Source organism: Gymnoscopelus braueri (genome assembly GCF_963280865.1).
Source record: "Gymnoscopelus braueri genome assembly, chromosome: 3".
NCBI classification, from domain to species: Eukaryota; Metazoa; Chordata; class Actinopteri; order Myctophiformes; family Myctophidae; genus Gymnoscopelus; species Gymnoscopelus braueri.
Window position 1 is genome coordinate 35312880 of NC_137612.1, and position 11901 is coordinate 35324780.

At 42.9% G+C, this 11901-nt stretch overlaps 1 protein-coding gene across 4 annotated transcripts in view; it reads right to left on the bottom strand.

The window, feature by feature from the left end:
- atp2b2 (ATPase plasma membrane Ca2+ transporting 2) overlaps positions 1-5782 on the bottom strand; it is a 232678-nt gene extending 226896 nt beyond the window's left edge. For all 4 annotated transcript variants that reach the window (XM_080422712.1, XM_080422711.1, XM_080422715.1 and 1 more), the window contains exon 1: positions 5541-5782. The gene's annotated coding sequence lies outside the window, so the exon portion shown is untranslated. The remainder of the gene's footprint in view (positions 1-5540) is intronic.
- Between the last annotated feature and the right edge of the window lie 6119 nt (positions 5783-11901).

Sequence of the window (11901 nt, forward strand, 5' to 3'; positions counted from 1 at the left end):
ATCAGTGGTTATCAAAGGTCCTTGGGGGGGGGGGGGGGTGAGCTTGTAGATCTGCTATTTTTGAAAATCTTTGAGAAGTCTTGAACATTTTCGAAATTCTCTTCTTGGGGTCTCGGGCAGAAACATATTTTCAGATGGGTGTCCGCAGCCAAAAAAAATGCAATTCCTTGACATTACATGGAAATGTTTGAGTTTGATCTTCTAAGATCACGTTGAAAGCTGTGCCATCACCAGACCAGACCCACACACACCCCTCATCTCCTCCTTGGTGCAATGCAGAGAATTCCTCCAACCGTTAGTTTATGAACTGGACCTTGGGTGGGGAAGTTTCTCAAAACATCAGCATCAATTTTAGAAGACATCTGAATGCCCCGCCACCCTCCCTCCCTCCCTTCCTCCCTCCCCTAAAGAAAAGACACGAGAGGGGGGGAGTCACACCGCTAAATCCTGTGAGTGTTAAAGGTTTAATGACATTCACTTTTACACCACATTCAAAGTCTTTGTCCTGGTCCTTCAAAAGTGTACAAAAAGTTTTAAGTGAAAATTCCATTCCAGTGATCCATGGCAGGTGTTTTTCTCGCACATTTCTAAAGCCTTTTCAACTGCAATGAAAAAATAAATCTTTGCCTGCGGGTGTCGCTGGTGAGGGATTTTGCCTGTCAATCATCGCCTCTGCTCCGCCCCCCCCAAAGGAAAGGATAGGGGAGGGGAGGGGCGAGGAGGAGAGTGGGCGGGATTAATCGACTGTGACCTCACTGTCGAAGGGCCAAGCTCAGATTACTTTTCAGCCTAATTATTCAGAAAACCCCAGACCACAGAAAATCCACTGAATGTTCTAAGTTCAGTTTTTTTGGGTGTAATTGAGGTCATAAAACCCAAAATAAAACATTGAAAATAAAAAAAAGTGAAAATGAATGTCATGATACCTTTAAGTCTGAGAGTGTAAAAAAATGTACAGGTCACGGGTCCATTTTGAGTTAATTAAATCTGGGTATTTTATAGTGCGGAGAAAGAGTGCGGGGGGTGGGGAGCGATGGGGGCTGCTTCATCAAGCAGCTTCTCCACCCTGCAGTGAACGATGAGGGGCATGACTTACTGAAGGTAATTCCACACACACACACACACGCGCGCGCGCGCGCGCGCTGCCGCGCGCGTGTACACACACACACACACACACACACACACACACACACACACACACACACACACACACACACACACACACACACACACACACACACACACACACACACACAGAATTGCAGGTAATTGGTGTCATGAAAACTGCCAGTCCACGACAAGGTAGTGACACCATCTCCCTCTCTCTCTCTCTCTCTCTCCCTCCCTCTCTCTCTCTCTCTCCCTTCCTCTCTCTCTCACTCCCCCACCCTCTCTGTCTCTCTCTCTCTCTCTCTATGGGTGTGGTAGTGTATGTTTTCTGTGCTGCACCTTTTAGACTCCTCCACCCCTCATGCAGCACACAGTAAAGCCTGACTTATATTTTGTTGCGCACAGGTGTCACGTGCAAAAAATAGCCAATCTGCAAGCCCACTGTGAGCTTGTAGATCTGCCATTTTCAGCACGTAACATCCGTGGTAAAACAAAAACAATCTTTACTTGAGTAAAAGTACTAAAAGATTGGCATCAAAATATACCAAAGTACTGTAAAAGTAGTACTGTAAAAGTATTCATTATTTCAAAATTTGCCGATCTACACGCATGCGATTCGTTGTGAGCTATTCGGCTATTTTTGAACAGCCAAAGTATAAATTGGGCTTATTGGTTAATGTGTGTTTTCTAGTAATAATCTAAGTCTAGAACTTGTAACTTGTAACTTAAAGGACTACAGTTCAGAAACCAGTGACATCATCGATGGGGAATCCAAGCTAATACAAACTGTAGGCTTTCTATTCCTGGGAAGTTAGCATGCTATAATGGAAGCCATTGTTCTCACGTTAATAAAAATCTAAATGAAAAAAAAAAATAGAAACCCTGCCTAATGATGATGTAACTGGTAGGCGGATTTCTGAAGTGTCCACTGCCCTCCTATGAGACACAGACAGAGTAGAAAAGAATTGCATCATTTTATCAATAGGCCTACTACACCAATTATATGGAGATAGGTTGAAAACGGGTGAATTTGTCCTTAAGTTTTCAAATAATTGCAGTGGAGTAAAAAGTACAATATTTGCCTCTGAGATGTAGTGGAGTAGAAGACGTACAAAGGAAAATACTCAAGTATGGTAAATACTCAAGTAAAGTAAACACACCAGTTTGCACTTAACTTATACTTAGTAGGTAAATGTGCTTGCAAGTTACTATTAACTAGAAAAAGTGCTCCTCGGAGCACAGGTCTCCGCCAGGTCAGGTAAGTTATTGTGGCCTCCTGGTGGCGCTATAATAGGCCAATGTGAAAAGGGTGGCATTTCTTCCTTGGCCTAGTGGGAATGTGCGTGCAAATTTTCACGGAAATCGCACGCCGCGTTCACATGACTATAGAGATACTGTGTACCGATGTGCGTGATGTTTGGATAAAATCTGAAGGATTAATATCCAAAAATGTATTTGACATAAGTCGGCCTCCTGGTGGCGCTGTAAAAAGCAGATGTGAAAAATGCAGTGCAGATGTTTTTCCTTGGCCTCTAGGGAGTAGGCGTGCAAAGTTTCACGCAGATCGGTGCAGTTATAGTTAAAAATGCAAATCGGCCTGTTATAGCGCCACCATGAGGCTGATGTCAAAAGTTTTAAGTGCCATTTATTCCTCGGCCTAGTGGGAATGTGCGTGTGCAATTTTATGGAAATGGCAAGCTGCGTTCATGATTTGAGGCAGTTTGTTCAAAACGGACCAATCCTGCAAACTTTGGATGGAAACCTTAGCCAATGAGGATGGAATATGGGAAATCGGACAGATCAGGGTTGATCACATGACTATAGAGATAGTGTGTACCGATTTGCATGAGGTTTGGTTAAAAACTGTAGGAGTAATGGGAAAAAATGGGTTTTGCACAAATCGGCCTCCTGGTGGCGCTATAACAGGCCCATGTGAAAATTTTGAGGCAGAGGTTCTGAATTGGCATCCAGGGAGTGTGTGTGCACAGTTTCGCAGCGACCGGGCCAACGGTGCCGGAGATTTGGTGGTAACACACAGACAGGACACACGGACACAAGGACGGACGGACGGACAGGGGCGAAAACATACTCTCTCGCCATGCCTTTCGGCCTGGCGGAGACAATAACTGTCCATACCACTGAGTCGCATTATACTTAGTTATGCATCCGAGTAAAATAGCAGATCTACAAGCTCACAACACGCTTCGACATGCTGTGAGCTAATTTTGTAGATCTGCTACTTAAGGTGTGCGATGTGATGCTCCACCAAGTGTATATCTGGCCTAAAGGACAGCAGCATCATATATGTTTTCTACAATATGGAGATACAAGGTTTCTGCCCGGCAGCAGTATACCTTAATAGGTATTGATTCTGTGTGTGTGTGTGTGTGTGTGTGGACACACTCCAAGGAAAACAATCGCTGGGGGTATAATTAAATGTGTTTTGAGAAGAAGGTCTTTAAAGTCAAAGTGTGTGTGTGTGTGTGTGTGTGTGTGTGTGTGTGTGTGTGTGTGTGTGTGTGTGTGTGTGTGTGTGTGTGTGTGTGTGTGTGTGTGTGTGTGTGTGTGTGTGTGTGTGTGTGTGTGTGTGTACGTGTGTGTGTGTGTGTGTGTGTGTGTACGTGTGTGTTCAAGACCGTCTCAGGAGAATTTCCAGTCCCTTCATGTTGTCACAGGGGTCTGGCACTGGTCTTGTTTCTTCCAGATGTTCCCACCATCCTGTGCGCGCCCCTCTCTCTCTCTCTCTCTCTCTCTCTCTCTCTCTCTCTCTCTCTCTCTCTCTCTCTCTCTCTCTCTCTCTCTCTCTCTCTCTCTCTCTCTCTCTCTCTCTCTCTCTCTCTCTCTCTCTCTCATCTCTCTCTCTCCTTTTTTAATGTCTGCCTTCGCTCCCACTTTCCATTTTCAGGGATGAGAAACTCACTTCTAAACTTTCCATGTCCTGCTGTCTGCTCTCTCTGCTCTCTCTCTCCCTCTCTCTCTCTCTCTCTCTGTCAAATACGCAGTAAAATCCTGAGTGTTAATTTAACCTTGAGACTCCTAGAGATAAATCAAGACTCTGGATTTTTTTTCAGCAAATGCTCCACTCGGGTGCCTCCCACCATCCTTTCCCTATGAAACAGCGGAGCAATAGAGATGTTTCCCTGCACCAGAACACAACCGCAGTGTTTCCCCTTTTAAGTGCACTGTTATGATGGTGTATTGGTAAAAAAAAACATGTTGCCAGGGACACAGGGGTATGTTTTAACGGTAATAGCTGATGTCATCGTTGTTGTTGATGATTTTACAACACGGGCTGAAGGGATTTTAACCACATAAACCCTATTTTATACTTCGTTGTACAACGGTGTTGCCCCAAAGCTTGCAATGCTTGTGCTTGTGGATCTGCTATTCTTTGGAAAATGTATGAATAAAATGTCACCTATGACATGCCTAAAACAGGGATGCCAGGTTGAAAGTGGTTAAGCATGACACAAAGGCGAAAGCTGCAACGGCTTCCTGAATAAAACTGAGGCTGATGTAGTGGCTGGTCTTCTTCAGGCCAAAGCACATTACCAACCTGTGGTTTAAACCAGTGATTATCCAAATATTCATGTCAAGGACACTCAAATTGCTACGGTATATACATTAGGCCATAGACCCCCATTTGAAAAGACTTTGTGCCAGGAACTCCCTTAAGAGAAGATTTGTGTTGTTAGATTTTAGTACAGAATAACAGAATTAGATTACTAATCACTAGTACAGCATTTTACACCTTTATGCGGTAGGAGGGGAGATAACAGTGGAGAGAGTGAAACGTATAATGTCAATCTAAATGCACATTCTTATACATTGTCTCATTTGGTAACTTCAAAGTCAAATAATAGAGCCTTGTTCCTGCTCTCTGGGAGAGCAGGAACAAGGCTCTGGGACGAACTGGGATCGTTTTGCTGGTCACCCCCTGAACCCCCCCCCCCACCCCCCAAGCACCCCTGAGGGTCCCCAGACACCACTTTAAGAAGACCACTGTTAAACAAAAACAAAACAACTTTTTGAACCATAAACATCACAAGAAACTAGAATAACTACTGTGCAACCCGCAGGCAACCTGACTCTGAAGAAATTAAACGCGCCAAAGTTCCTTTTGACAGCGCAGTAAAGAGCAGCAGTATTGATTATTGCACCCATGTTCAAGAGTTTTCTGCGCCCACGCAGGTCAGCAGAATCTGACGCGTTCCCACAGCCACCACAGGTCTTTAGTTAAAATGTGTAGTTACAATTAAAGTGCTTGCAATAAAGTCACCCCCAACTACAGTACCACACAACTACAGTACCACACGTAACGCACAGTAGAGCATATAGCTTCCTCTGGAAACACCACACAACACTGTTCATCATCACCGTTCATCCTGCATCCAAGGCTAAAAAAAAAATGCTGTAAAGGATTTACTTACAAGGAAATAGAGAGAGAAGGAGAAGATGTAGCAGCAATGGTGTCTACAGTTTCCACAGATTTCACTTTCTCCCCTACTGGTGCTGATGGTGGTGGTGGTGGTGGTAAGCAGAGTTGGCCCCGTCCAAGGCTAAATATAACCCAGAGAGCTTGCAGCAGCAGGAGAAAGCGGGCCGGCTCGGGCTTTTCCGCGCCGCGCGGACAATGCATTTGTCATGAGAGAGCTCATTCTGAGAGCCCTAGAAAGCAGCACAGCAGAGGAGAGGAAAGTACAGCACAGGGAGCTACACGCTGCTGGGGCCCTGTCCCTAGAACAAGGGAGGGAGGGAGGGAAGGAGGGAGAGAAGGCGGGAGGGAGGGAGGCAGGGAGCTGTACTGGAGTTATTTGGGATCTGGTACCATTTCCTTGTGTGTAGAGCCAGACCGATATATCGGCCATTATTTGACTTTTTTGACGGTATCGGTATCAGCACTTATTCAACCTGGTGTCCCTATTTTGAGCGTGAAATTTTCCGATACTGTAGTTTTCAAAAGTAGTCCATCGACAAACACCGTGACGCGTTGTAAGCTTGTAGATGGGTTATTTTTTGGGTTAGTTGGGGTGCTGATGGCCGAGTGGTGAAGGTGCATACCGTTCACAGCGACTCGTGGGTTCAATTCCCGAGCCCGACGACCTTTGCTGCGTGTCACTCCCCGTCTCTCTCCCTGTTTCCTGTCAATGTTCCACTAGCATACTATAAGTTCAGATAAGCCCAAAATATCTTTAAAATAATAATACAGTTTGTGTTTATTTGTATTAATTTGTTAAATATTAAGGTGTCTTAATAAGTTAAATATTCTGAAATATTCTGAAATTGAAATTATAATCAAGTTTTTCAAATGGAGTATAACATTTTGCGCTTTTTGCCAAAATATCAGTCAAAACATCGGTAATCGGTAGGACTTTTCCAAAATCGGGATTGGACCCAAAACTGAAAATTAAATGTGAATTCCGCGACCGGGATGATTTACCAGGGTACCAAAATTGGGCATTGGTCAGGCACTACTTAACTGAGATAAGGAAAGTGAAAACTTCAGTCCATGAATAGTCATTAAACCATGACTCAATCATGGAAGTGAGTCATCATTGCACTGAATTCACACATAAACCTGTGATTAGATGCTGTAAACAGCTTGCAGATTAGGGCTGTGCAACATTACATTAATACTGTCAACATGATTATCAGTCGCAATAATTTTGTGAATATTACACTTCTTGTTTCCATCTCTAAACATCTAACACGTGCAAATGTTTTCTATCGTTCTCCTAATTGGCAGCAGCAGATCTCTTCCATGAATAAGTTCATCATGAATAGCCATGGCCAGAGCAATTGAGATTTGTGAGAGTTGTGTCATCTCCGTTCATTCCATCAGTTCAATTATTTTACAGCTATGGCAGATCATGTAAACAAAGAATATTCATATAATATTCAATAGTCAATCATTACACACACCTGCATATGATGCTAACCTTCTAAATATCTTGTACTGTATATACTTGCTATCACACACGGTATCTGTATTACGTATAGATCTTTATTTAATCTATTTAACCAGTTTTCTTTTCTCTTCACCTTTGGTCTCACTCTACCTCTGTCCTCTGTCCTCTCTCTTCTCACGGAATACTACAAAACACTGGAGCATGCAAAAAAAAATATTTCACCCACTGATTTACACCTGTAAAACTGTGACGTGACAAATGAAACTGATTCTGATTCTGCCAAAACCAAGTTGATTTAGAATGTGTATCAGTATGCTCAGAGATGACAACAAGAACAAGACTGTAGAAATAACGCTTGCCATCGGGCAACCAATTGTTCCCAACACCTATGTGTAGTTTCAAACATTCATTGTATATGTTTTCGTCCGTGTGTGCGTCCGTCTGTCCGTCCATCTGTGTACAGCAAATCTCCTGCACCGTTGGATCGATCAGCGTAAAGCTGTGCACACACACTCCCTGGAGGCCAGAGCAGAACCTCTGCCCCAACATTTTCACAACTTTCACATGTTATAGCACAACAAGGAGGCCAATTTCTTCGATTTTTTTGTTGTTGTTGTATTACTCCGACAGATTTTGTCTAAACATCACGCACATCGGTACACATTATCTCTATAGTCATGTGATCAAGACAGATTTGTCAGATTTTTCATATTCCATCCTGATTGGCAAATTCTGGCTTCCAAAGTTTACAGGAGTGGACCGTTTTGAACAAAATGCCTCAAATCATGAACGCAGTGTCCGATTGCCGTGAAACTTTACTCATAGGAGTAGCCAATTAGGAGGCCAATTTTTGCTAAACAAAGGTTATGCTATTTCTCCAACAGATTTTGTCCAAACATCACGCAAATCGGTACACATTATCTCTATTATAGTCATGTCATGATGTCATCAAGGGGTACCTGTCCAACTTTTCATATTTCCTCCTGATTGGCTAAGATTAACTTCTACGATTTGCGTGATATTAACTTCTACTACCTGGCCTGGCGGAGACCTGTGCTCCGAGGAGCAAATTTTTCTAGTTCATCATGAATTTATCATGAACTCATCATTAATTCCTGGTCCTCACCATCAAAGGACAAAGTCCGGACTAAAATAGCACATAGCCTTTTTTTCCTACTTATGTTGATCCCAAATGACTGGCTATGGGGTCTATTTGCAGAATTGCCCCTGATGTCCAGTTTCCCTTGCAGCCCCCATAGAATAGAGTGGATACCATAAGCATATCAAAAGTGTTTTTTTTCCCCCATTAATCTGTTAGTTGTCATTACACACGCATCCATGCCTTGGTTGTCCCACACGAGTCGCCACAGTCTCGTAAATCATGTTTTGGGGTGAGGGTTCGGCACAGCTGCCAATCAAAGTGACTGTACTGGCCAATCACAGTGCATCTTTTCCGGGACTTCGCAAAACACATAACAGCTGTATATACGCCGTTGGTCTGTTTAGCAGACTATGGCGGCGCGTGTGGGACAACCAAGGCATGGATGTGTGTGTAATGACAACTAATAACAGATTCATGAAAAAAAAACGTTTGACCGCAAATAGCATATTAAGTAGTGATATGCTTATGGGCTCTGCTCTATGCTATGGGGGCTGCTGGGGAAACTGGACGACTGGGGCAATTCTGCAAATAGACCCCATGAACAGTCATTTGGGATCAATATAAGTAGGAAAAAATGGCTATATGTTATTTTAGTCCGGACTTGTCCTGTAACTAATGGCAAAGTCACGTAATATAGCATTAGTTAAGGACGTTATTCCACAGTTCCACTTCTATGCCCTGGATGATTGCTCATAATCATAGGCGGGTAGGAGTAGCGAGGGAGGGTTGGTCTCTGGTGGTCGTTCAGAGACCAACCCTGGTCGTTCAGAGTCCGAATTTGCATACTAAAGGAAAGTGTGACTGTGGAGGAAAGGGGTTGGATTCTGTTAGACACAGCATTTCTGGCAGAAAGCCATGCACGATTTGACAGAAAAAACAAACAAACTGGTATTTAGATTTAAAACTTTTTGGATTACATTCGGTTGGACTCTACATTAAAACCACATTGGACAGGTTCAAGAATGTACTGAATCAAACCATTAACCTCTTAAACCCTATACCTCCTGTTGGAGTTTGGTACCCTATTCCTAATTCCTAATGTAATGTTATTACCAGTTTACTTTTATATTATTTTTTTTTGTATCTCTTTTTTTCAGTATCTGTCATGTGTTTCTCTGTCTATCTATCTACTTCATCATACGACAGATATATTGAAAATAGCAGATCTACAAGCTCACAACACGCCACAATACGATGCACTGTGGGCTTGTAAATCTGCTATTTTTGAACATGCAGTTTAATTTACTGATTTAGCCTACAATGTTCCTCTTTCACCCATGACATGCCCAAAATAGAGACACCTTAATGTTCTCCTAAAAGGCCCTCTAGACCAGGGAAGTCTCTCCTCTCTTTCGGACAACACCTCCTGCACCATTTACTGTGAACCGGCTTCCCTGTTCACCTCCACACACACCTCAGCATCCACGTTCTCACTAACCAAGACAACGTGCCCCATGGGCCGTCCCAGCTGTCTGACCACGTTGAACCGTCCTGACCAACACACGTCCACTCTGCCTGCTCCCGCTTCTCAGCACTGCTGGAAGGAAAACTCACATATTGGACGTAAGGGTAAAAGCAGCAACGCCACAAATACTTTGTAAAGTACATGTCCTGCATACAAAATCGTACTTAAGGCAAAGTACAAAAGCCTAATAGAATCAAAATATATTTAAAGTAGCAAAAGTAAAAGTACTCAGTGTGCACTGTGCAGAATGCGCATTTGAGAATCATATCATGTTATTGTAGCCTGGCATGGCCAGACTAACATCACTGTGTAGATATTAGTCTGGAATCTCTGTGTGGAACCTGCATTTCCGAGGGGCAAATTAAAAAAATGCCTCTGGTGATAAACCCACCCCATATTTGCATACTGGGCTCTGATTGGTCCCTCACAACTTTGGAGGGAGAGAAATAAAATCTCTATTGAGAAGGGCCAGACCTAATCTGCCAAGGGCTTTTTTTTTTTTGCAATGGCAGATTCGTCTGGAACCAGGCTAATGTTATTGGACTATAATTATGATTTAATTAATTATCATTAATGTGCTCATTACTCTAATGTCGGCAAGGTTGGAGCTCATTTTAATGACGCTATACTGCTGGGCAGTTTAACCCAAAATAAAATACTTAATTAGTTGATTTATTGTTTGAATTAATAATCTAAATCTGTCAGTAAACAGTACAATATTTTCCTAGTGGAATAGAGTATACAAAAAATGGAAATACTCAAGAAAAGTAAAACTAGCCTACCTCAAAAGTGTACTTAAGTACAGCGCTTGAGTAAATGTATTAAATACATTTACTCAAGTGCTGTACTTAAGTACACTTTTGAGGTAGGCTATACTTTCCACCATTGCTACTCAGCAGCACAGAGATGGGATCCACTCACTGTAGAAGTCTCACTATTTACTTGTTACTTGCTGGCTGCACTACAGCTGTGCTGTTGCTCCACTCAGCATGGAAAAGGATAAATGTTTTATTATTCTTTCCTCTATGCCAACAAACATGCGCAAGTCTCAATCTGACGGTTGGACATTTGAGAAAAGAAATGCATAGATACAAGTGCTATTCCTGTTCAGAACACATGCCCGTTCAGAGCGGACCGGTTCTGGAGAACCACTCATACGATTGACTTCACATTCGATGCACTCCCTTGAGACCTCAGCTATACACCCGGCAAGTGGGAAGTTGATCGAATGAACGGTTCTCTGGATAATATTCCTTCACATATTGTGCGAAAGAAAGACATGCAGCAGATTTAGGCCAAGCAAGGACCCTAAATCTCCTTTGGTTTTTGGTACTTCTTTTCCTCTTTTCTTTTTACTTATTTGTATCTCTTTTTCTGTATCTGTTCTATATTGTGGTACTGCCATGGCAACTTAATTTCCCTCGTGGGAGATGTCGATCGATCGACCTACCTACCTACCTACCTACCTACCTACATACATGCTTCTCCACCCCGCAGTGAACGATGAGGGGCATGACTTACTGAAGGTAATTCCACGCACGCACGCACGCACGCGCACACGCACACACGCACACACACACACACACACACACACACACAGATTCCTGAAATATTTAGACATAGATGTGTCCTTCTTTCGTGTTCACAGCGGGTTCACCATTGGTGGATCCGATGATGCTTATTACTATGGATACCGCAACCAACACATCTTCACATCTTCACCAAACAGAAGCTTCCAATGTGATGCAATTAAAACCCACTGGCTTTTCGCCGTTTCATGATCGATATCTTATGTTTAATTCTACTGTGATTGTGATATACCCCTATTATGATCGCTAAAGAAAAATAAACGACCTTATTCGAAGGAAAATGTAATATAGCAACTTAATTGGATCAAAATAGGATTTGCTCCTCGCTGTTTCTCTCTGTCTTCCAGTCACAATAATGAATGCAGTGATTCAGTGAAACAGCGAGAGCTCAAAGTATTTCATTTATTTTACCAGGGAATCGTGTAGCACGGGGCCCCGCCGTGAGAAATGTTCAAAGTGTGTTGGACAATTATTTTGCCTGAACAACTACGTGCAAGTGGGCAGGCAAATGTGTCGAAACTGTTGCTCGAGCACAGACATGTTTTCTTCAGCAATCATGCACACCAACAGTAAAATCTGTGTTGATTTAACTCTGAGAGTGTACAAATGGAACGAAACGTACCCTTAGAGGTCTGTAACTCTGAGAGTGTACAAATGGCACCAAAC